The sequence below is a fragment of the Papilio machaon genome, chromosome 25 (genome assembly GCF_912999745.1).
Source record: "Papilio machaon chromosome 25, ilPapMach1.1, whole genome shotgun sequence".
Taxonomy (NCBI): Eukaryota; Metazoa; Arthropoda; class Insecta; order Lepidoptera; family Papilionidae; genus Papilio; species Papilio machaon.
This window is the reverse complement of record NC_060010.1, coordinates 4,549,011-4,575,559: the sequence shown is the minus strand read 5'-3', so window position 1 is coordinate 4,575,559 and position 26,549 is coordinate 4,549,011. Positions and strand designations below refer to the sequence as shown.

Below are 26,549 nucleotides of genomic sequence, written 5' to 3'. Positions count from 1 at the left end.
GATAAAAATTACAATAAAATTTCACTACTCCAATAGCAGAAGCAATAATTACAATCGTTAATTTCAAAAATATCTTTTAAAATATTAAAAAAATAATATTAAATTACAAATATTCAGGTAATTAGTTTCAAATATTAATAAAAACAGTTACACATGACATGAAATTTAATTTAATATTTGGCATTATTTGGCAGTGAATTATATTTAAGAATTATTAAATTTAAGAATGATATGATGAAACGAACTATATTTATTGTATACTAACAGTCGATACTTCGTCATTGTGAAATTAAAAAAAGTAACCATGAAAAATATATCCGAATGATTAGATTGAATTGATTGATTTGATTGAATTTTTAGATGTTAAATACATATACTAAAATTTTAATTATTTTATAAGATTGTAAAGAAAATTTACAACATAAATGTTTTTAGAATTTTAAATAAGCTATTTTTACAAGTGTAAAAAAAATTGAAGAAATGTCAAATTTAGAAAAAAAAAATATTTCCTATTCTAATAGTAGTAAGTTTTATGTAATTGTAAATTTACATAAAAGTGTAAAATGTAAGTTCTAATAGTTCAAAAAATTAATTACAAAAAAAAATTTAAATGTGAGCAATAATTGTATGCTATAAGGTTATCTAGATCAATTTTTACAGTATTCTTGGAGAAATATCTATTAAGACAATCTTATCTAAATTTAAATTCTTCTTGCAGCTACCTGTGATGTGGAATTCTGCAGGTTTCTGTAAAAAAAATCGAATAAAATGTAATCGAGCTGCTTTTATTTATTTTTCTTTAACAAGATGTCGTGCTCGACTCCGTCTGCGCGGAATAAAAAAAAAAACTTTAAAAGTACACTATGTGTTCTTCCAGACTATGTTCTATCTCAAATTTCGATCTGGAAATGCCTTCTAACAATCATTTGTCCATCCATTCATTAATCCATACATCCAAACATTGGCATTTATGTGAGATAAAATAATCTATAATTTAATAAAAAATCTTTTCTGCAGAAAGATTAAGAAAACATTAGCAACATTATATTCTGTAGAACTTTAAGGGTACTGGAAACTCAGATAAACAGCTTACTATATGGAAAAGTTCAGAAAAAACTAAAAGATAAAAATAACGTACTTCTTGGATTACTTTTCAATGTCGTAGTTCGCGACACGCAGTCACTTTCTTCTGACTCTGATCTCATTTGAAAGCTTGTTTCTGAAACAAAAAAAAAAACAAATTAACTATCTTGTTCTTCTTAAAACCTATCTCACACATACTTAGATATGAAGGCATTTCCCGTTGGGCCAACCGTAACACCAATCGATCATCTCGATGGGATTTTATTCCCATTTGATTGATTTATTCTATGGATTCGATCGGCCCAACGGGAAATACTTATGAGTTAAATTGGTACATCAGATCCCTATGTTTCATCTAATATCTATATATATATAAAAGAAAGTCGTGTTAGTTACACTATTTATAACTCAAGAACGGCTGAATCGATTTGACTGAAAATTGGTGGGCAGGTAGCTTAGAACCAGGAAACGGACATAGGATAATTTTTATCCCGTTTTCTATTTATTGTTCCGCGCGGACGGAGTCGCGGGTAAAAGCTAGTAATATATAAAATTCTCGTGTCACAGTTTTCGTTCCCGTACTCCTCCGAAACGGCTTGACCAATTCTCATGAAATTTTGTGAGCATATTCAGTAGGTCTGAGAATCGGCCAACAACTATTTTTAATTTCTTTTTTTTTTAACTGCGCGCGGACGGAGTCGCGGGCGACAGCTAGTCATATATAAAATTCCGTCCCTTTCTTATCCATCATGTTCAACAATATTACAGTACTACTGGGCGTTCATTCTATGAATCTTATTGTCTCAATCATAGCTAGCAATTTATTGAATTACACATTTAAAGCTATTGAAATATTCTTACCGCTATCATATCTAGATTTGCTGTTCCCTGGTGTGTGTATTCTGCTTGGAATCTCTTGGTTATCGACGTGTCCAAATGTACGGAAACCAATCGCAAATTGTGCGTATGGACTTATTTCGTACAACTCTGAAAAATGAAAATACACATCCGGTTAATATGTAAATGTCAACATTAATAAAAAAGAAACCGATAGTTTCCGACGTATGATTTTTTTCTACCTCATATCTATTAAAGATCGTGATTCCATGGCCTTAATGGACTACTCAAACTACACGCTTAGAAAAGTCAGTCAAAACTATCACCTAAGGACTGAACGTATTATAATTTTTTATAGAGGCTATCGATTTTTACACCTATCCAGAAACGTCTTTCTTGTGACATCCACGTTGTTAACGCGTAGATATCGATCGACCATAGTAGTAAGAGATACTACAAGCAGGCGAACACGTTGTCTAGTACCATTTGCTATAACATTCTACAAAGGGTGCTTGAGTGTATCCCTGTATCTGTCTGAACTGAATGATGACTCACTTGTTAGAGGGTACTGTTAAGTGTGAATTTCTAAATAATCTTAAGCTTAACACATACCGTGTTTAGTATCAGCAGTGAGATGTACAGGTGTGCTGTAGACGCGGTTGTCGCCGGGCGCGCTCTGCGGCGTGTTTGCGGTCACATTGCTGCGCTCCGACTTGCACTCCGCAGTCAGCGAGTTAAATGCGAATGTTTAGATGAATTAACAGATCAGGCTGAAATTCCAGGGGAAGATATAGAACTTAGTCTGGAAGGACACATAGGCTAAGCATGTTTTTTTATAATTCTACACGGACGGAGTCGCGGGCGACAGCTACTCATTTATCACCTAAAGGTGTGCACTTTACTGAAGATAGATACGAAATTAAAATCCTTACGTTTTTTTTTGTTTTAAACGACGAGGAATATATCTGTGGTACCAATTAAAAATATATTTATCAGATAAACATTATTTGTATTAGCCTTATAAAAAGTACTCAATAAAACAACTTACTGGTGCCTCTTAACTAAAATATAGACGCAGGCTAAAGAGCAGAGCATCAGCAGAATAGAACTGCAGATGATCACCAACATGTTCAAGTCCATGAAGTCTGTGGGAGGACCAATTGATTCTGAAAACAAAGACAGTGAAAGCAATTAGAACTGTCTGATAGGACTTCACCATCTGATAAAACGAACGTCTTTGGGAAACACGTTAAAGACTAGTTCATGATTATATCAGAAGGCAATGATATTATTGGCTAACCTTGCGAGATTCGGTACACATTTTTTGTTACATAATAAATCGTCCTGAAGGACGAAAACTTTTTGCAAACCCACTTAAAGTGATACACTCAGAACGCAAAGAAACAAACTTCGCTTCATCGTACCTCCTAAAACATTTGTCGTAGCGTAATTATACAACGAAGTGGATATTCCTGCAGAATTCTCCGCGACGATCTTAATCTGGTACCACTGAGCAGGGAACAGGTCGGCGATCACAAATGTGTTCGGTTGGTTCAGTATTGATGCTGCTATGTAGTGGTTCCAAGTTTGGTCCAATTGGGGCTGAAATATTGACCATAATGTTAATCTACAGGAATACACATTCTCAGATCACTGGGAAAATCATGCCGATCAGCTTATTAAAATCTAATTTCTAAAACGCGTCCTCATATCTTAGAAATCGGCGCCATAATTTCTCGCTTCTTTCGTATTCAAACATCATAAGTATACTTATTGATTGAGTTATGAAATAAACTCTATTCTTAATTTAACTAGCTTTAGAATTAAAGTTTTTCCTCACCAGTCTATTTTCTGCTTTCCTCCACAATTTAGTTCCATATTCCTTATAATCGACGTCCCACTTAGTGATCTCGCATCCATTATCGTCCCAGCCGCTCAGCTGGATGTAGATGTGACTGGCGTTGCTCCAGAACCATTCTGTTGTAGTTGGCGCTATTGGCACTGTGGATCACATATTATCAAATATTAAAAAAGGCTTAAGATTTTTTTTTATTTTTCAGTTGTCACAATTTTCCAAGTTGATTTACTTCCATATTCACTTTTGTATCTTCTCATTTATTGTCGATCCTAGTATGTGCACACGTATTAAACTGGCAACTCTTGAATTTCTTCCGATTTTGTAGGAAATGTGTAGCATTGGTGAACCGTTTATACGATTGCTACCTTTGTCTTAAAAATAAGAACATTAATTACCCCCTCCTAAAGTAGTAGCATCAAGGTAAGATGGCTGCGAAGACCCAACACTATTGGCAGCCGTCATACGCAGAGAATACTTAGTGCCACATTTCAAGCCTTGTATTGTAAATTCATATACGTCTCGGATTGATGTGCCTTTGTTAGACCACGAATCCTGCCATGAAATGTTTGCTTCTTTCCATGTCAAGTTATATCCTGCAAAGTACACCATTCAATTTAATGCATATGCAGGATCAAATAATGAACAATGCAATGAATCAATCTCGATAAAAATGCTTTATTGATATTAGAAGATGATAAAAGAACAAGTGACTACCAGATTTCGCTAAAATTGCGAAGTAACTAAACCCATATACTTCTGCAAGAAGTAGTAAGGTTGTAGATGCCTGCCTTTAATGACAGATAATGTAACGTACATATGTTAGAATCTCTTAAGAACTTACCAATTTTCTGTATCTTTCCATTTAACTTCCTTGGTGGGTCCCATTGGACGTGCAAGGCGTTCTTGTGTGACGTTACTCTCAAGCTTGGCGGTTCTGGAGTGGGCAGGACTGATACTTCATAAGAAACGGAATCAGATCCATACAGGTTCTTGGCTAAGCAGGTATAGTTACCGCTTAGAGATTGATCAATATCTGAAATAAAAAAAATGTTTTAAATTTATGCATTGATAATAATCAGTACAGACGTCGCCTTTGTTCGTGGTATTCCACTTCCTACTAAGTTGCCTTGCATTGACTTAATATGCGTCCCTATTTATTTACTCACAACTTAATATTCACTAAATATAACTGTTTACTCACTATTAATGAGCAGACTGTCGTCGTGGTTCCGTGTGAAGCGCGGGTGATGAGTGATAATGTTGTGGTTGTGATACCACACAGTGCGCGGCGGCGGAGAGCCCACGCAGGCGCAGGACAACAACAACGACCTCCCCACTCCCGCCCACACCGCACCGCCCAGAGACGACACGCCGGCCACCACTAGACATAATACATGTTTTTATTATATAACTGTACAAAAAAGTATCTTATTTCTATAAAATATATGAAAAGATACGTGTCAAGCGGAAGTAATTCCGATTTACATTTGAAGACTATATGTGTCAAAGACCAAATCTACCCCTATCTACCTTTTTCTTATAAGGAAAAGATAGGTAAGATAAATGGATTTGACAAGTGAAGGTAGGATTAGTACATTTACCCATAAACGTAGGATAGTAAATTTTCATACAGAAGATAAACACCGTACAAGAGATGGTCCAATAGAAAGTTCGGAAACGTTAGCATTGAGGGAACAATGTAAAGAGAAAGGAGTAGGGTAGAAGAGAGAGAGAGTAAGTAGATTTTTAAATCTTAAGCAGAGATGTTAAATTTTGGAAATTCTACTAACCTTTAGAGGTGAGTTCTGCGTGCACTCTGTTGCTGGGAGCGCCTTCGCCAGCTGCTGTGTGAGCGCGTACGAAGACCTCGTACCGTGCGGCAGACAGCGCGGCCAGAGGGAACGTGAACTGACGCGACAGGTTCGACTCCTGACTCGCTTCTATACGGTAGTGCTGCGGAGCGCCCGTACTGGTACATATTGTAACGTTTAATATCGGAATATAAAAACACTAGCAAAACAATCACTTCGATTTTAAGAAGAGATTCCTAATAAGACGAAGAAAATGAAATATCTTACAACTTCACTACGGGCATTTAACAAATCTGTGTGACACTGTCTATGAGGAAAAAATCGTGCACTTAATTTAATCCTCATTTCAAGTATATTCATCAAGTCGTTAACTGTTCAATTTAATCACCTAGCGTATTACCTTGAAACAGGTTTCACATAGACAGTGTAGTGCGTGATTTCACCATTGGGTTGATCAGGTTTCTTCCAGCTAACGAGGAGTGAAGTTGGTGATGAAACTAACAACTTTATAGCTGAAGGGGGACCGGGCACTGGAATATAATTATTAAGTATGGAATTATTGTTATTGGCAACTAAAGCCATGTCCATTATTGCTAATTTGATCTTAGAAAATCGTTACTGACTTTTTTGGGAACAATTGGTTGGTTTGGGAATGATTAAACTCTTTCTGCATCTTTATGAATTTAGCCTCTTCTTCTAAAGTTAATAAAGCTTACCGCTTACCATCTTGTAAGGTTGTACAGATCACAGGGTAAGAGAATGGTCCAACTCCATAACTAGAGAATCCTGCCACTTTAATCGTATAGTTGGTGTACTTCATTAGTCCTTGAAGGTAAAGCTCTGTATGCGGTGATGTTAGATTTGACCATGGACCATCTGGAAAGGTGAGAAAAAGTGTCTGACACATTTTTATATATATTTTGTTGCTTTAATACAACAACGTTCAGACCTTGTTTGGGTGTTTAGACCAACGATTTTATGCCATCGTCATTGAAGCGATTTAAAATAAAATAGAACTTGGTATAGGTAACATTTAAACCATCAGATCCTTAGATTAAATTGCCGTTTACAGCCACTTAATAATATAATACATACTATAGATGAATAACTATCATAATTTCCACTTTAGTGTACAGACTGCCAACAAACTATCAAAAGGCGTACCTTCAGTGCTATAGTGTACTGTATAACCGAGTAGAGAAGTGCCTTGTGACGACACTGGTTGCCAGGCGACGCGCAGTGACGACGACGATACGCCGCGGCACTCCACCGCCGCAGGCGAATGTTCTGGTGCTGAAAAAATTGTAATTAATATAATTATCAATGGTCTTTATAGGCTCAACATTCTTGATTACCATAGAAAATTTGAGTATAAGTGAATGTTAAAAAGCCGTGGACATTAGATGAAGATATAATTATAGATAGAATTATATTTGGACTTTAAAAGTTATGGTTCTTGAGACGCATTAGAATAAAATATGTGACGGTTGGAATATCTAAAATTTTTCATCTCCCACACACACTGTGCGTGTGATTTATGCTGGTGTAATATATCCTTAGATACTCCAGGGATGAAGACGAATTGAATGAAAGCTCATTCATCAAAATCGGTTCAGTTATTTAGACTCTGTTACAATTGAATTTACATACAAACAAACCGACATCCATGGAAACAACGTACATACATGCGAACAACACGAAAAACATTACCATCGACCCTATTATCAGTCGAATAATTATAAAAAGAACTTTTGTTCCACCTTTTTGTTGTATTAAAAATTAATGACCTTTACCTCCTTCTCTGGTCGTTTGATACACCGGCAGTGAATAAGGACCAGTGCCTGCAGAATTAAACGCACTCACAGATACAGCGTACCTGAAATACATAGTAATTAAATGTTCAACATTAACAGATAATTCTCAGATAACAGACTTCTTAGATCTTTAACAAGAAACCGAAGTTTTATTGCATTGTCTTAATAGAGCTCTGCTCTTTTAACATGTGCATGTAGAAATAAATATGAAATAATAAATAATTTTACCTGGTATTTTTTAATAGACCACTTAAAATGGTCTCTTGTTTCCCATTCCGTGGAGTTACTTTTACCATTTTTGTGTGTGTATCATTTGGACCTTGAAAGTAGAGAAATGTATAAAGTACAGCGCCATCTTTCGCATCAATAAAACTTTATAAAATCAGTTGATTAGCGCCATCTATCGTAAATCAATGATACCTGATTCACCGCTGATTCTTGGAACAGCCTTCACGTGGTATCCTTGCAGCGGGCCGCGGTGCGTCTCTCGCGGCGGCGCTAACCACCACACCACCAGCTCGCCCGGGTTCTCCGTTGACTGAACTTGAACGCTCAATGGACTTGATGATGGTGCTGGAAGAATATTCACAATACAATACGCCTTAAACAACCGATGAAACCAAAATTTTCCGAAAATTGTTTGCTAATAAATTTGTATTCTGAAATATTTTTTTGTCCCGAACGTTCATAAGGTCCTGTCTGTCCATAGAGTTTCTAAATCTGGTGAGTCGAATGACAGTTGGCTGTCTTCAACTTTGAAATGTTACAATACTAAAAAGATAAGAAGCCAACCTTCTTGCATTGTAGTGAAATGCACTGCCTGCGTGAATTGGCTGAGGTCAACTTGGTTGCCAGATGCAACTCTGACTCTGTAGTCGACTGCAGGCTGAAGATCTCGGAGCTCTATGTTTTGTCTTATATCATTCTCTTGCCTGGAAATAGCAAAGATTTATATTGAAAATTTTAATTTTTAAATAAAGTTCTAATATATAATTTAATTGGTTCTACTTTAACAATTAGAAAAAAATAATAATAAACGTGCTTAGCTTATTATTCGGCAAATGTCGTAAAATACATAGTAAATCATATCACAGATAATCTAAATCTAAACATATACATCATACTTCTATACCTTGTTATATTAATACTCTTTCCTGAGTCCCACAGCATGTAGTCATTTGTGGCGTACTGTAGAGTGTAGTACTGCACGTGAGCACTGAGCGCATCCCTCCAAGATAACTTCACAGAGTTACTGGAGACAGAGTCCACTTGCAAGTCTAACGGTGGTGTCGGTGGCTCTGGAATAACCACAATAAATAATTTTATTAAATTGTGAAATATTTATTTAATATATTATTTTAGATGTAAACCTAATATTAAGGTATAGAAAGAGAACATATAGAAAGAGAAGATGAGGTATATAAAGGAAAGAAGCCATAATATATAAAGCTGCATAAGGACAAAATATTATGGGTAAAATTGAATTATAAAATACGACTTTCTCTCTTTCTCTGTCGTCATTAATTTATATCTAATATCATCCTCATGTGAAGTTTAATTGTAGTGGACCTTTTATATTTAAGAATCAGCATCCAAGACAAGATTATTCTTAACAATACTGTCTTGTAAAATTACCTAATATATCCAAATGAATCAAATAAGTTGCCACTCCGTAGGGATTGCTCGCTCTACATTCATAAGTGCCACCATCTCTACTCTCCACGTAGTTTATATTTATAGTGCTTTTAATGCCATTCGGGTTTACACTTTCAGCCACAGTTATTCTGGAAGTTAAAAGTTCTAAAAAATCTCTAACGATTGCAATGTAAACTTACTGTGAAATTTTAATTTCTAAAAAGAATCACTAAAATTTTAGTTGAAGAAAGCGTCATCTATTATCAGGTACTGAAACTGAAATAAAACTTCTCTTTCAAATATTTTTGGGATCCTATAGTGTAAATTTATTTTAGAATGAATAGATGGCGTTCGATAAGTATATTATTTCATCACATTGTTTTTATTGGTTCAAATCTTACCTCGATGTTGTAAAATCCACACCTTTACCATTCACAGTCCATTTGACTCTTATAGGGCTGTCACCAAGAGGTCGACATGTCAACGTTACTGGCAGCCCTAGCTTAGTTGTCAGATTTGTACCCACAGATTCAAAATGCACCGGCTCTAGAAAAAACTTTATGTTTATTAATTATTATCAGTCTTTTACATTAAAACTGTAGACAAGTTGTTATTTGTGTTTTTTTTATTTTATATGAGAACGGGGCAAACGAGCGGCGCGAACACCGAAGTGATCATCGACACCCATGGACATCCGCAACACTACGAGAATTGCAGATGCGTTGCCGGCCTTTAAGAAAGAGATATGCTCGCTTCTTGAAGGACCCCAAGTCGTAGTGGTTTGGAAATACCGCCGAGGACAGACCATTCCACAACGCGGCCGTGCGCGGCAAGAAATTTCGCGAGAACCGCACTGTTGTGGAATGCCAGCCATCCAGATGGTATGGATGGTACCTGGCGGTCTGTCGGGTCGTCCGATGACGAAACTCGGCGGCAGGAATCGTTCCAAACAGTTCTTCGGAACACTCCCCATGGTATAAACGATAAAAGATAAAAGAAAGATTTGTGTGTTGATATAGCATATATGTGAATTCGTACATCATAATGTAACACCAAACTTCTTCGTTTGAATCTTCAAAGCCCAATACTCACCATATTAGAGTATTACTCTAAGAATAAATTCTTATTTTACGAGTACCAACATTTACTTCCTCTAATTTCTACAAAACTCCAAGAAACCACGTTTATTCTTAAACAAAATACTTACTATTAACATTAATCCATAAATTCTTGTTCAACGCATCTCCAACACCATTCTCAACGTTGCAAGCGTACACTCCCTCGTCGGAGAGTGATACCACTTCTATAATGAGTGTACCATTGGGGTAACTGATGACACCACCACCGGCCAGGTCCAGTACTGGTCTCCATATACCAAGAGTTGCTATAATTGATACAATAGTAGTTTTCTAAATTTTTAATTTGAAAAAAAAAATCAAGAATGATTTCAGGAAACTAGCTTTTAGGGTTTATTAGAGTGTGATTTAATTTGGGTTTAACATTATTATTTGAAAGATCAATATAAAAATGAAACTATAAAGTTTAAAATCGTTTGTTACTCCAGCAAACTTTACCATCTCTCTTCATCCAATGTATTTGCGGTGTTGGATATCCATTCGCATTACAATATATAACACCTCGCTGACCCAATAATAGTGAAGTATTTGTCGGTTCTTCCACCCATTTTGGTGCAACTGTCAACAAAATATCTCATTTTAAAAATATTTATTTCCTTAAAATACAAAATCATATTGAATCACAAACCATTTATGTAGAGATCCGCTGTTTGATTGACTTTCCCGACATGATTCGTCGCAATGCAAGTATATTTGCCACAGTGTTCCAGTGAAACTCTTTTTATTATAAGAACACTAAATAATTCTGAACTTCGTTCATTAATCTGAAATGAAGTTTTAGGTAAACTCAATTTCATACATTGAAAAAAAAAATTGTTGTGTTACCACAAATATTTTAGGAGTTACATTTTCAGAAATAATTTTCAGTTATTATTTTAAATATACCTTACGTTATTTTAATATAGATTGAAGTTATATAAGTTTAAAGGCCAATAAAATAAATTGGCATCTTAATAAATATGAACTTAAATTAGATAAAACTACAAAATAAATAGCTTTAATACAAAAATCCTTTTATCATCAATCCCACGAGATAGGATCAAAATAATCTATAAATTTTCAATCTACCTACATCACAAATTATTTTTAAACAATTACTTTCAAACTCGCTGGTATCTTCATCCCGTCTTTTAGCCACGAAAAGAATATCGGAGGATCTCCACTGATTATGTTGCAAGTTATTTGTACAATTTGACCTTCCTTTAATCCCGTACCAACACGGAGCTCATCTAACGCTGGTGCTTCTACCACTTGTACTTCGAATGATCTGGAATCAGTAAAACACGGGTTCATTTTTAAAATCTTTACAATTTTATTAATGTGTTTAAAATGATTGAGTTTAAGATCTAGTATCCAAATATAATACTGTAAGTTTGTTAAGCTTTATTAAATTTTCTGCGCCGATCCCACGTCAGTGGAATACGACTACGGAGATGATGATGAAGTTAAGTGATGTTTGTTCTAATTTGAAACAGTTGAATTAGTAAAATGTTTGGAATACGGTTGGAAATTAGGAAAGTTTGTCTTTTGTGGTACATTCCTTTTTCCTCCATTTGTCTCCATTTTCTACTTTTTAATTTTAATTCTACTAGACTTCTAGACTTGTACTTATTAAGTGTTTCATTGTCTCAATACCTTACCTTCTAGCCATTTCCCCTGATGGACTGTACACAATACATGTGTACATTTCACCATTCAGTTCTTTAGTCACCCGTGGTATGCTCAACACACCATCCTCTACTGGTTCGAAGAGTTGTCGTTTTTTTCTTTTCTTCTTCACGTTCTTTCGGCCTTTCGCAACAACTGAAGAACGTCGATACCTCGAATGCTGAGGTATCAATGAATTGACAATTTTCTTTCCTTTATGTTCCCATTCCAATTTACTGAAATTGCAAAAGTACCTTAAAAATTTCTACTCCTTTTCAAATATAATTTTTTATACCAGATTATTTGCAAATATAAAGTATTACTTCTTTGAGATATTTCTTTGTCTTTCATATGAGCTGAGAAAACAAAAAAAACTCGTTTACCTTATGGGGTAGCCGTAGTAAGGGCAGCGTAATTTGAGCGGCTGCCCACTTTGCACTTTGATGGGCGGCAACGTTCTAATATATGGCGGACCTATAAAAACAAAATGTTATTCTGCGTCCACATAAGAGGCTTTATTTGACCCGACCAAAGTCCGTTCTGTGAAAAACTGTTTTTCCACTTTACTCGTTGTACGAAAACAACATTTTTTTTGTCGATTCTTTCATTAGAATTTGTATTTTTATAAAATGACTAGCTTTTGCCAGCGACTCCGAATTAAAAAAACACTCAATAGCCTACGTGTTCTTCCACACTATGTTCAATAAATATGCCAAATTTCAGATCTGCTTCTGGAGATAAATAATAACAAGAATCCTATCCATCCATCTAAAATTTCGCTATATCAGTTAGAAATACTGTAAGCAAGTTCGTACCAAAAACATCAACTCTAGCCACATGTCTGGTACTGGAGTCTCCTTCGTACGCCACGCAGGAGAACAGTCCGCCATCCTCCACACGAGCCCGCGATATATTGAAGTGAGAGATGACACCAATACCTGAAGGTGACATCATCTGACCGAGGATATATCTGAAATTATGATTACTTAAATTGTAGATCTCGAAACACAAAAGGATGACAGCATTAGAAGTATCCACAACCGACTAACATGTGTGCAAACTTGTATGAACGTAAATGAACAGATAAAGATCTCTCCTAGCGACTTTCTCTTATTTTTTCATGGGCAAACAAACAGCGGGAACACCGAGATGATCATCGACATCTGCAATATCAGGGGAACTGCAGTCTTGTTTTATTAAATTACCTCGAATCAGTATTTGATGATATAACGACACCATCTCTCTCCCAAATGAATCTCGGTGGCCTTTCAGCTGTAGCAGTACATTCTAGACTTATCTGCAATAACAGAAACAAAACCATTTTATACGTAATAATAATTAAATAACTTAAAAACTGTATTTTTACTGTATTAGTCCAAAAAAATACTGTTAGACATTGTTTAATTAAACATGTGCATCCTGTATCCCTAATTGTTTGATCTTTGATTTCGCCTCGCAAGGGATAAACAGAAATATGGAGAACTGACCGCCAACCTTCGCTAGTCGGGAGGCACCTCAAGAAGAAGATCCCTTTGACCTCTACTGATTGACATTATTGACGTCAACGTGGTGATATGTTTCACTATAAATATGTATCACCACAATGATTTCGGTATAAATACTTCATTATTTATTGGTAAAGATTACATTTCGTAAGTCTACATATAATAAAGTTTCAATGAGATTTGTCAAAAATCCGCGCTGGGCAAAAGTCACGGTATAAAAGGGTCGACTTATGTTGGAACTAAAATGTATTTAAAAATCCTGTCTAAGTTTTTTCTGGTAAGGCCCTTAACATTCATGGTACCTTATGATATATGAATAATACTTTCCTTTTAGTTCACTCGGCAATTAAAACAAGAAGTAAGTAGATACAGAAAAAATATCCACAACATTGTGTAATGTAGGTAGCTACAGAACAACTTTGTGTAAGTACCTTATTTAATGTGATTATTTTATACGCCAGTTGGCAATAAACATCTTGGACTGCGTACTCGTGTTTCATTGTAAATATTACAGTGGCGACGAGGATAAAACGGAAGACGTGCGGGTGTGATATTTTGTGCGGTGTGCAGTCGTTTAGGGTGTTGCACGGTGTTTACACTTGTTTACGTTCGAAATGTCGGTGGGACTAATAGGCGCTTTTGAAATGCGGAGTGCTGCGTGGGCGTCCTACGTGGATCGGCTCGAGATGTACTTCGTTGCCAACGGAATCAAGCCGGAGGTTCAGCTGCCGACATTGATCGCAGTAATGGGGGAGGAAGCCTATGAGCTCTTAGTAAATTTGGCTAGTCCCAAGAAACCTTCTGAGCTCAAGTTCAAGGAGGCGGTGGATTTAATGCAACAACACTTGGAACCGACGCCTTCCGTGCTGGCCGAACGATATAAGTTCAGGCAGCGCAGACAGACCACCGAGGAAAATGTATCGGAATACGTGGCGGAACTTAAGAAATTATCACGGTACTGTGTGTTTGGAAGCAACCTCAACGAGAATCTGCGTGATCAATTTGTGTGTGGCCTCCGCAGTGATGTCATACGGCAGCGCCTATTCGCCGAAGACGACTCTTTGTCCTATACGAAGGCAGTTAAAATAGCAAGCACGTTGGAAGCGGCAGAGCGGGATGCGGCAGCAGTTGAGAAGCCTCTGGACGGTGGCAGTCAAGCAATACAAGCAGTGAATACGATAAGTCATGGTGGTGAGCGTGGTGTTCTTCCCAGGGTGATAAGAGGCAAGGGAGCGCGGGACAGCGCACCTGGTTTGCGTGGAGGAGCGACGAGCGGACAGAGCGGGACACTAGGTGCGGAGAGGTGGCGTGGCGGTGCGGCCGCAGACGAGAGGGTCGGAAGCCGGTATGCAGTTTGTACAGGCTGCGGGTCGTCGGATCACCGGTATGCAGTATGTCGGTTCCGTAATTATATGTGCAGCTGGTGCAGGCGGAAGGGACATTTACGGCGCGCGTGTCCCGAGCGCGGCGGACGTGGCTCCGGCGGACAGCGGGCCGGCGACCGTGCCTTGCTGAATTACGCGGGAGCAGAAGACCTCAGTGAGGAGAGCCTGGAGGAAAACTTCCACCACCTCTGCCTCAACGATTACAGACCGGTGAGTCTCCCCGTCGTAGTTGACGCGGTTACTATTAATATGGAAGTGGATACTGGCTCGGCTGTATCGTGTATAAGTGCTGACACATACAACCTATACTTTAAGCATCATCGTATACAAAACAGTGCATTAATTTTAAATTTTTATGACGGCTCAAAAATAAAGCCGTTAGGTTTAATCAAACCAATGGTCCGATATGGTGACCACAAAAAAAGGTTAGAATTATTTATTATCACTGGTGGTAATACATCATTACTCGGTCGACAGTGGCTCACTGAGTTAAATATAAGAGTTCCAATGTTGAGTGGTTGTCATAAGATAGACGTTAATAATGGGAAAATAACATGGTCTACTGAGTTAAATAAACTATGTTCTAGGTATAAGGAATTATTCAGTGGCGGACTCGGTCGCTTTACGGGTGGCCAGGCGACGCTGCGCGTGCGGGAAGGGGCAACGCCGGTGTTCCACCGCGCGCGGCCACTGCCGTACGCGCTGCGCGAGCGCGTCGACGCCGAGCTGGATCGCATGCTGCGCGACAGCGTCATCGAGCCCGTCGACTGCTCCGACTGGGCCTCTCCTCTAGTACCGGTAAATAAAGCGGACGGATCCTTGAGGGTTTGCGCTGACTACAAAGCAACGTTAAATCCGGTTTTGCAGATCGATCGGTACCCCTTGCCGCGGATCGAGGATTTAATGGTTAGGTTAAGCGGGGCTTGCTTCTTTTCCAAGATCGATTTGTCGCAGGCTTACAATCAGATTGAACTAGACGACACAAAAAAATACACCGTTATCAATACGCACAGGGGGCTATATAGGTATAATAGGCTCGTTTACGGCTTGGCGTCCAGTCCGGGAATTTTTCAGCGTATTATGTGCAATCTGTTACGGGGAATTTCTAATGTGGAGATCTTTTTAGATGACGTCATCATAGGCGGTAAAACAATAAGCGAGCATTTGGAGGCATTACAGGAAGTCTTTAGTAGACTACATAATTCGGGTCTCAAGTTAAAATCTAGCAAATGTGTTTTCCTAGTCAACGAAATTCGATACTTGGGTTACGTAATCAGTAAAGACGGGATCAAAACGGACCCATCTAAAATCGAGGCTATTGCAAAGCTACCTAGGCCAAGTAATGTTTCGGAACTTAGGTCATTTTTAGGAATTCTGAATTTTTATGGGAAATTTATAAAGAATATGAGTGGCAGGTTGGTTCCGTTATATGAGTTATTAAAGAAAGATAAAGAGTGGTATTGGTCTGCGGAATGTGAAAATGCATTTATTAAAATAAAAAAAATACTAAGTAGCGTGGACACCCTAGCCCATTATGATTCCAAGAAGCCATTAGTAGTAACGTGCGACGCGAGTGGGCGTGGCATCGGCGGCGTGCTGACGCAGATCGACGCCGGCAGCGGCGTCGAGCGCCCGGTAGCGTATGCCTCGCGGACGCTGACCGATGCCGAAAAGAACTATTCACAGATACATCGCGAGGCGTTGGCTATAATTTTTTGCGTAAATAAATTTCATCAATATTTATACGGTCGACATTTCACGCTGCGGACAGACCACAAACCCTTGGTATCTATTTTCGGTCCGAACACGGGTATCCCTGCTATGGTAGCCAGTCGTATGCAGCGCTGGGCGATTATTCTGTCGGCTTACTCGTTCGACATTGAGTATGTGCGAACTGATGAAAATAGCGCGGACGGTCTGTCACGTTTGCCGATCGACTGTAAACAAAGCGAGCCGACACCGCCTGAGCAAACGTACTTACATTGTATTCAAGATTCTTTATGTTTAGACTATAATGAAATAAAAAACGAGACGTTACGGGATCCAATACTGGCTAAAGTATTGCTATACATACGGGACGGTTGGCCTGCACATTGCGAGTTAACGAATATGAAACCGTACTGGAATAGGCGAAATGAGTTATACGAGGAGTTAGGATGCGTTATGTGGGGGCACCGGTTAGTAGTGCCGGAACAATGTAAAAGTAAAATTTTAAAAATTATTCACGAACCCCACATGGGCATAGTAAAGTCCAAGGCGCTCGCCCGCAGCTATGTATGGTGGGCGGGCATCGACGAAGCGGTGGAGCGCGCGTGCCGGGAGTGCGAGGCGTGCGCGGCGCAGGCGGACGCGCCGCCACGGCAGACACCGCGCATGTGGCCCTGGCCATCGCGCCCCTGGACTCGCCTCCATTTAGATTTCTTGGGCCCAATCGGGGGGAAAACATTTTTGGTGGTGGTGGATGCGATGTCCAAGTGGATCGAAGTTTTCCACATGACGGGGGTTTCGGCGAGCTATTTAATTGATCGTTTAAATGAATTATTCAGCCGATTCGGTATACCGAAGCAGATCGTCACTGATAACGGTACGCAGTTCGCTTCGAAAGAGTTCGAATATTTTAACAAGTATAACGGCATACAACACATTTTTACTCCACCTTATCACCCATCATCGAACGGGTTAGCCGAAAACGCGGTTAAAACGCTTAAGAGGATAATTAAAAAGGCGCTGCAAGAGAAGCGGGACATAAACAGGGCTCTGTGGTCATTTTTACTTTACTACCGAAACGTGGAACATTGTACGACTGGCGAGAGCCCGGCGATGCTTTTACTCGGCAGACCGATACGTACCCGCCTCGATGTAATTAGACCGGATCGGGAGGGCAAAGTGCGTTGCGCACAACAACGTCAGCAGGAGGCGGCCGGCGGGGCCAACCGGACTTTCGACAAGTCTGATACGGTTTGGTACAGGCAGTACCTGAAAGGGGAGAAATGGATTCCGGGGCAGGTAGTAGAGGTTCTTGGAAGCAGTAATTTTAAGGTAAGAGGATCAGACGGTGGGGTGGTGCACAGACATATCGATCAGTTGCGTAGGAGACCGAGCGAGAGCAGGCAATCGCTCGCGTCTGCCCCGTCTGTGTTGGGTGAACAGGTAGACAGTGCGAACGCTCAAGGATCAGACCCCGGGGGCGCGGGGTCGGAGGAGGAGGAAGAATCGGAGGGGCCGACGGGAGAGAGGGCGCCGCGCGTGGCCGAGCCGCCGGCGTCGCAGCCGCAGCCCGCTCCGGCTTCACCGGGCGGGTCAGGACATGTGTCCGCGGCTGCCGCACTTAGAGTTCGCCCTATTAGGCAGTGCCGATTAGTTAAGCCTAAGTAATTAAGATTTTTGTATTTTATTTTATTTAAGTTAAGACTTATTATTTATGTTCTGTAATTCTTAGTTAGTATTCCTTAGGGTTAAGTATGTTGTCATTATTGTTGTAAGATAGTTTTAAGATAGTTCTTAATTAGTGTAGAGGAGTGTAATGTAGGTAGCTACAGAACAACTTTGTGTAAGTACCTTATTTAATGTGATTATTTTATACGCCAGTTGGCAATAAACATCTTGGACTGCGTACTCGTGTTTCATTGTAAATATTACACATTGTAACAATTTTACTTGATTTATGGAGATAACAAAAACGTACATTAAAGAGACAATTTCCAACAACTTTATCCAGCAGTTGTTTGCCTAAACAAGGGCATTATTTATTATTATTTGCGGTAATAAATTTTCGCAGTACATTTAGCATATTGTCCTTTTCGGGGAAGTTGGAGCCACAATGATTATGTATAAGGAATAAATTTAAGCACAATTTATCAGAAGCCTAGCCTTGTATAAACTCCTCATAACAAAAGTTACAAAGTTCCTACTGTAAAAAAATAACATCGTAGGAAATCCTTCTCATGTGAGCATAGAAATTCAAAGATGTATGTCAAGTCAACCCGCACTTGGTCAGCGTAGACCGCATTCAGGGTAGACAAGGATAATTAGGTCAATTTAATTTTGTATAAAGAACAAGAAACTCGTTTATGACCACACAAGTACAAGAGAAAAAAAAACTTGAGAGGTGTCAAGGGACACCCGGATGGAACGAAGTTCCTTTCGATTAATTAGTGAAGGAACCAATGTTTATTCTATGAATAAAAAACTTAAGTCTTCACAAGAAGTACATTTTATTTCTATGAATTTTCGTTATATATTGTCACGTCGTTGCCATGGTGAAGTAGCGCTCATTTGTCGTTAACATATTTACTATAGCAAAAAGTGTCGTGACAACTTTTCGTAAGAATTTTTTCCGTCTAGCCCCCTTTCACAACGCGCGATAAGGAACTTCGTTCCAAAAAATCACACCATATATTTATGAAAATAATTTAGAGAAATGTGGTAAAAGGCGCCAACTCAGCGTATGCAGAGACGGCCTAAAGCAGTCCCTGCGCTGGTTTTCAGTTGGCTCCTTTACATCCACCTGAATAATTACATAACATGGAGGGATAACTCAGTCTATTATAAACTTACATCTTCGCCTGATGTGACTATTTTCTCTGTAAAATGATGAGTGATAATAATATTGGAGGATCCTAATTCACGTTTGTACCTTAAATGTTTATCATCTGAAACAAATAACAATCACTTCGTCACATTCGTCAATAATTAATAACTTTAGCAACAAGACGAACACAAAAATTGAACGAAAATATTAACATCTCTTAAAAGATATGACTCTTTTCTCACTAAGTCTATGTCTATCCGATTTATTTAAAAGACACAATTCCAAAGAGTAATGTAGTAATTCTTCTCGGTTATATTTTAAACAAATTTTATACTTACATTTTTCACTGATATGTGCACTAGATTCATATCTGTTAACACTTCGTTGTGTCCACGATTTTCTGTGCGTAATTGACCTGCGAATTATGTAATACATCAATAATAAATACGGAATAAATCAACAATAAATTATAAATAATCAAGAAATATTAATAATTTTGTCGAAAAAGGGCATATGTCTTCATGAAACTATATACTCATAATGTGTTGTATAAAGTCTTATACAACACGTAAGGTCGTAAATAGAGATCGGATCGTCATTATGCGGCGTCATGACTGCGCCGTGTTTCGCGGTTATATTATTAATCCGAGTTTAATTTATGCATAGTTAACCGTTGTTAAACTACGCCCGCGGTGTTTACTTGCGAGATGGGGAATAATTAGATTGCTGATGGTCTATATTGTTTGAACAGAGCCTAAGTTTAATATCTTTACTTTGAACATTGTTCACAGATGTTTAATCAGGCTAACCCAATATCAGAGCTTATATTAAATTATAATACAGTAATTTAATTAACATGCTTGTAAAAAAAATTATATACAAGGTTAACAAAATTTGTGTTTTTTATAACATAAGGTGGCAAACGAGCAACGACCATTTTATTCGCTGAAATTGCGAAGCGACCACTGCCTTTAGACATCCGTAAATGCAGTTGCGTTGCCTACCTTTAATCAACGGAGAAGGGGACGCACAGAAAGAGAACATTTCCCCTTACTATGCGTCTTCTTTTCCGACAAATCCCCTTCCCATTTTCATCATTTTCTTTATAAGAAAATGGTGTGAAGGAAGGACTAAAATAAGGCCTCCGGCACCACAATCGTCAGACGAAACGCGGAGGTGTTTCCACTTCACGCCTGTTTTCTGTTTGGTCGTGGTATTTCACCGGGAGAGACGTGCAACAGATTTTGTTGTTGCTGGCGTCTACCATTGTTAAACATTTCTGAATTATAACATGCTAAAGAGTTGTAGACGTTTAGATCTGCTATTTTATTTCGATAAAAACATACTTTACCTTTCTTTTTTTGAACTCCGTATCGTTTCATGATCAATTGGAAAACCTGAAGAAAATAAATTTAATAGAACTTAATTTTATAGAATTTATGTTCAACTTTACAACAACAACTGATGCTAATATAAAACGTTGAACAAAAACGCCTTGTGAAACTTTTTAAAAATAATTTTAAACGGCTGTATTGAACAATTTCCAGCCGGTTTAGTTAAAGAGAACCGAACGGTAGACTAACTCAGCAATGCACTCAAAACTTTCCAAACTCCGCGGTCCGAACTTGTTCGCAACCAGTAATCTATATCGGAGTTAATAATACGAGCCAATTTGAACTTTACCCCTATAGGTATAAAGAACTATTAGGGAGAAAGTTTCGAGTGGAATGAATACTTGTATATTTTTTTTATTTTCATTTACAGAAGGTCTTGACTCTCGTTGTGAAAGTTTGAGAAGTTGCAGTGTTATGAATTAAATAAATTTTTACCATGGTACATTGGTCTGCTCCATCAAGCTTAAACCTTTAATATGGGTTTCCATTGCAGAAACATTAGTACTGAACCGTATTGTCATCCCTTTTATGTTACGGCAATGTAAGCCCACATTAATGTTATAAAAAGTTTAATTCCACTTACTACTTATTAATTTATTACTTGATGTTGAGCCACTGCTTCTGATATTGATTAATGATAACCCTTTCCTTTCTTCTTCTTTACTTTTATTAATCCTGAAAATGTAAAAAGCTATATCATCACTTGAAACACATGCACATAGAACAATATACCAGACGTACTATTTTTTTATTTTACTGATTATAAAGTCATATTACTATTTTCAAAATAACATCTTACTAAAGTATAAATCTTAAGGAATATATTTTTTTAATAAAGTTTAAAAATCTTCTATGGACAAAAATATATTAAGTTTCTTAAGACTTTTTTTTTCTCGAAAGCGTTGAGTAGCAACGCTTTGCTCTTGGTTGTAAAATTATAAAGATGATAACACACAGAGTGAAAATACAGACATAAATATTGAATATTAATATTACAATTAATTAATTATTTAATTAACTTTCATATTATATAATTATTAATATTTATTACATATTAATTAATTAACTGAAAGTATCTCAGTTTAATTTATTATAGAAATATAATCACTCAACCTCGTATAGAATGCACAAATTATTGTTTTTCATCCTGAGCAAACAACAAAAATTTAAGCTTTATCCAAGAACACTTTAATACTGCATTCTGGCATGACAAATGACAGTATCATTTTGTATTTATTTACAATATACCTATACATGATTAATTATAGATAAAAATAAAAATTAGGTATTTAATGCCAAATAAATATCTTATCCCATTGTGCCCCGAACCTAATTACCAAGAGTCGCAATCATAAAATTTTAAAGGCAATAAAAGGAGGGCCATCCTCAAAACAGCTGATAAGCGTCTTTTTATTTAACTTTCCATCGTTACCAAGTCCCTTTCTTTTAATGCCCGTCGCTGTGTCATTTGTTTCCATTCTACCTTCTTTATTGCTTCTATAGACTTTCTGCCTCAGTAGTTTCTATATAAGATTTTACTAATGAAGTATTGATGTAATAAGACATCACACTTTACATAGAGTTATAAAACCTTCAAACTGATGATATTAAAATATAAAACCATACCTTTTGTTGATTTGATGTCGCTCTAAACGTGTACAATTATTTTCAGACACCACAATTTTAACAGCGACAACTGAAACAAGGAAACAAAATCTTATTCTACAAAAAGAATAAATTATGGATACTTTAAGAGTTCTTTACACGATATCTTTGAACGTAGGTTTTAAATCATAATGCGAACCGCACAGAGGAAAAATGGTTATTGTGAGAAAACTATAATAGATAGATAGATATATGCTATCTATTATAGTTTTACTTTTATTTAGAACGTTGCAGACTTTTATTCAGAAAATTTAAAGAGCTACAATTCGTCCATAAATCGTTTTTATGTAGGTCCTATAGTTTAGCCTACGTAAGCGCTGAAAGCAAAAATGTCCCTATTTTTCGCAACGAAATTCGAAGCTAAATTCAAAATCTACTAGACTTCTAGTTATTAAAAAAAATAGGACCCATCTGCAAGCACTTCCTTTCGATTAAAATATTTTTTATCAAAATCGGAGCACCAGGGGCGGAGTTTAGCGGTAACACACATAAAAAAAATACAGTTGAATTGATAACCTCCTTCTTTTTGAAGTCGGCTAAAAAACAAGATTACGATCAAGAAAAATGTCGTTCAAATAATAATAATAAAAAAAAATAACACTAAAAGACTACATGGCTTTGACAAAGTGACAAATGACATAAAGGAAATGTTAACAACAGACCCCTTTGCCAGACATAGCCATAGGGTAAAAAACTTCCCCTAGTTCTATACAATCGGCGTATTTTACACTCGATAGTCACAAGTGGATAATTTACTGCAGTCTACATAGACACAAATTTCACTGCACTAACATACAGCCATCCCTTACATTCCCTTTGAAAAAAAAAACTTGAGAGGTGTCAAGGGACACCCGGATGGAACGAAGTTCCTTTCGATTAATTAGTGAAGGAACCAATGTTTATTCTATGAATAAAAAACTTATGTCTTCACAAGAAGTACATTTTATTTCTATGAATTTTTGTTATTTATTGTCACGTCGTTGCCATGGTGAAGTAGCGCCCCTTCGTCTATAGCAAAAAGTGTCGTGACAACTTTTCGTAAGAATTTTTTCCGTCTAGCCCCCTTTCACAACGCGTGATAAGGAACTTCGTTCCAAAACTTTAATAAAACGAATCAAAGCACACACGTTTCTATATTTTACAACGGTGGTTAAATTTAATTTGATGTTCGCGATATAAACTTTGATTGTAGCCGTGTGAGAGCCATTAAAACATACGCGTCGCTATTCAGATGATGCAACCCGAGGTTAAATGTCACTCCACATTTTAGGTGTTCACGTTGAATGGAAATGTAAAATTTAAACTTCTACGACAATATAAAATTTATCTATGTATACGTAACTTTGAAAGTATTAAAATTTATGTTACGACTTTGAATTTAATCGTGAGTTCTCACTGCTAAATTACTTGAAGGTATAATATTGCCTCTCTTTTTTATTACCCGACTGACAAGAGGGTTAATTTATTTCACGCGTATGTAAATATGTTTTATGTACATATATAAATTTCATTGTGACGACCTAGATCCTAAACAACCTAACTGATTTTGACAAGTGAGATGTCATTCGATTTGTCTTTTTCCCCGAAGTGATATAGGGTATATTACATCAGCACAAAACACATGTAGTGGAAATAAAATTATATATTTGTGAAATACAAGTACGAATCTCACTCGCCATAACTTTTTAAACTTCGCATTTAGCCTTGAACAACATCTTTAAATCATGATTTCTATAAAAAAGTGAAAAAAAAAAACTAATTATGACGAACTTAAAGATCCAGACAAAATGTATGAAGATAAAATCTATCTATTTATATAAAAGATAGTCGTGTTAGTTACACTATTTATAACTCAAGATCAGTCGAACTGATTTAGCTGAAAATTCATGGGGAGGTAGCTTAGAACTAGGAGACGGACATAGGAACTTTTTTATCTTGTGTGCATTTTTTTTATTCCGCACGGACGGAGTCGCGGGTAAAAGCTAGTATACGATAAAGAAAAATTCGAAAAAAAAAATTAAAGGCCGACAAAACATCTGCGTTTCCTCTCGATTGTGGATTTCTATAGACTTCGAATCAATTAACATTGAGCAATCCGTTACTCATTAAATTGTTTCAGTGCGTGACGCGACGCGTCCGCGAAGTTTTCAAAATAAACACTCGCCCTGAAGATGGACCCCCGACTGATCCGAAACTAGTCGGTGCCGTCACCGGACGATCACACGTGAGTTAAGCCGTTCTTAATTAATTTATTAATCCGTTACTCATTTGTCCCCTTATCCTTAAAAAAGTAACTGTAAAATTGAATTCCAAACATCAAAATAGTTCATTTAAATTTGTAAATAAATAAAATTTAGTAGTTAAATAATGTTTTAAGAGTTATAAATCAACAAAATAAAAATTATGTTGCCATATGAGCGTGCTGAATGGAGAAAGGTTGAATGCGATGCTGTATGAAAGACTTGAATGCCTTTGAGAGGCTATGGTTAGTTAGCCATTAGCTAATGATGCGTTCTCAGTTACCTTATGTGTTAGGAACATTTATTCCACTCCGCTCGACTCTTTTAATTTTATTTAATATGCAGTGAGCTTAGTTTGTATGAGACCCGATTTATTGATATGATATTTAATGATTCGATTTCTAAGCATCGATAGATGAATAATGAGTGCAATGAACTTTGAATTACTGCAATTCTTTTCTATGAATAGTTTTTTTTTTTTTTCATGTAGTAAACACTCAATGAATAAGTAATCTTATATTAAGCAAATTTATAGTATATGCTACTTTAATGAAGAGCGGTTTTGCACAATTTTTAATATTATTAATTGGCAAAAAAGCAAGCGGTTACCTAAATTCGCTGATATAGCGAAGCGACTACTGCCCATAGACTTCTACTCGCAGATGCGTTGTCTACCTTTTGGGTAGGGGACGCACAGAAAGAAAATATTCCCCCTTTCTATGGGACCTCCACCAAATCGACATCCCCTTCTCATTATTTACATAAGAAGGGGTGGGAAAGGAACCTCGACTTTTAAGATATAAATATAAGCCATTTGTTAAGTTTATTTTAATAGGTTGCTTATACCAAACATTTTTAGAAAGTAAAACGTTGACTAATCTTTGAAACAAACCGATACACAGCAAGTTAGGAACAGAAAGAAAAACGAAAGAAAGGGAAATGAAAATATTTCTGTTTCCAATAGATATCTTAAAGTCTATGTTTTATTTTATCTATTTACTAGACCGGAAATATTGGTGGTATATAAAACAATAAAATCTCACAAACTTTAGTTCGTCTAAGTTACAAATTGTTCGATGCAGCAGTGCTTAATACTTCTCAAGTAAATCACAGAGAGAAGTAAAACTTTAGATGGCCCAGTTTTTCCGCTGTGTGATAATTAAAATGCCCTCGTATTCTACTCGTTACGTTTCAAGTATAAGTTTGAACAATAATAATACCCGACCTACTTTTAATATTAAATCAAACTTCATTTTGAACTGTATTCATTTTATGATTCACTTTTGTTTTCTTAATTATTTCTATAACACCTGAGCATCGGTGATTTTATAAAAGTTACTAATTTTTTTAAGTTACTAAAATTTATGAAAGTTACTTAAGCAGTATATATTAATTTAATTGCTCATTGTACTTCTAATAATTATTTAAATGGATTTTATTATTCCTCAATTCCTGATAAACACAAAAACTACAAAACCAATCTTCAAAAAAAAAATCAAAAGAAAGCTCTTCTTTCACCGAGTACTTAGAGCTTATGTGTTTTTTATTTATTTATTTTTGTGTTTATTCGAAAGTGAAGTTAGAACGGTTTTCTATTTATCCATATTTTGATTACTTATTGATTTACGTCCAAGACACTGCTCTTGACAACAAAATTAATTTTCCGAGGAGATTATCTTTTTTGATAGACAAGATAATATTAATTGCTTCCGAGAAAGATACGATAGAAAATCAATTTGGATATAAAGCTTGTTTTTCTACGTTATGACCGATTATAAACCAAAGTGATCTTTTTAGTTTATTATTAACTAGCTTTTACCCGCGACACCGTCCGCGCGGAATAAAAAATAGAAAACGGGGTAAAAATTATCCAATGTCCTATTCCTAGTTCTAAGCTACCTGCCCACCAATTTTCAGTCAAATCGATTCAGCCGTTCTTGAGTTATAAATAGTGTAACTAACACGACTTTCTTTTATATATATAGACGAGTAGATAGATTTCCAAAGA

At 36.8% G+C, this 26,549-nt stretch overlaps 1 long non-coding RNA gene and 1 pseudogene across 1 annotated transcript; both read right to left on the bottom strand.

Moving 5' to 3' along the window:
* Nucleotides 1-625: 625 nt before the first annotated feature.
* Nucleotides 626-19,854, bottom strand: LOC106716405 (annotated as a pseudogene).
* A 749-nt stretch (nucleotides 19,855-20,603) lies between these two features.
* On the bottom strand, nucleotides 20,604-22,334 carry LOC106716406. Its single transcript, XR_001357282.2, has 3 exons — nucleotides 22,263-22,334; nucleotides 21,220-21,311; nucleotides 20,604-20,639 (listed from the first exon to the last, which is right to left on the bottom strand). It is a non-coding gene; the product is annotated as an uncharacterized LOC106716406 (long non-coding RNA).
* Between the last annotated feature and the right edge of the window lie 4,215 nt (nucleotides 22,335-26,549).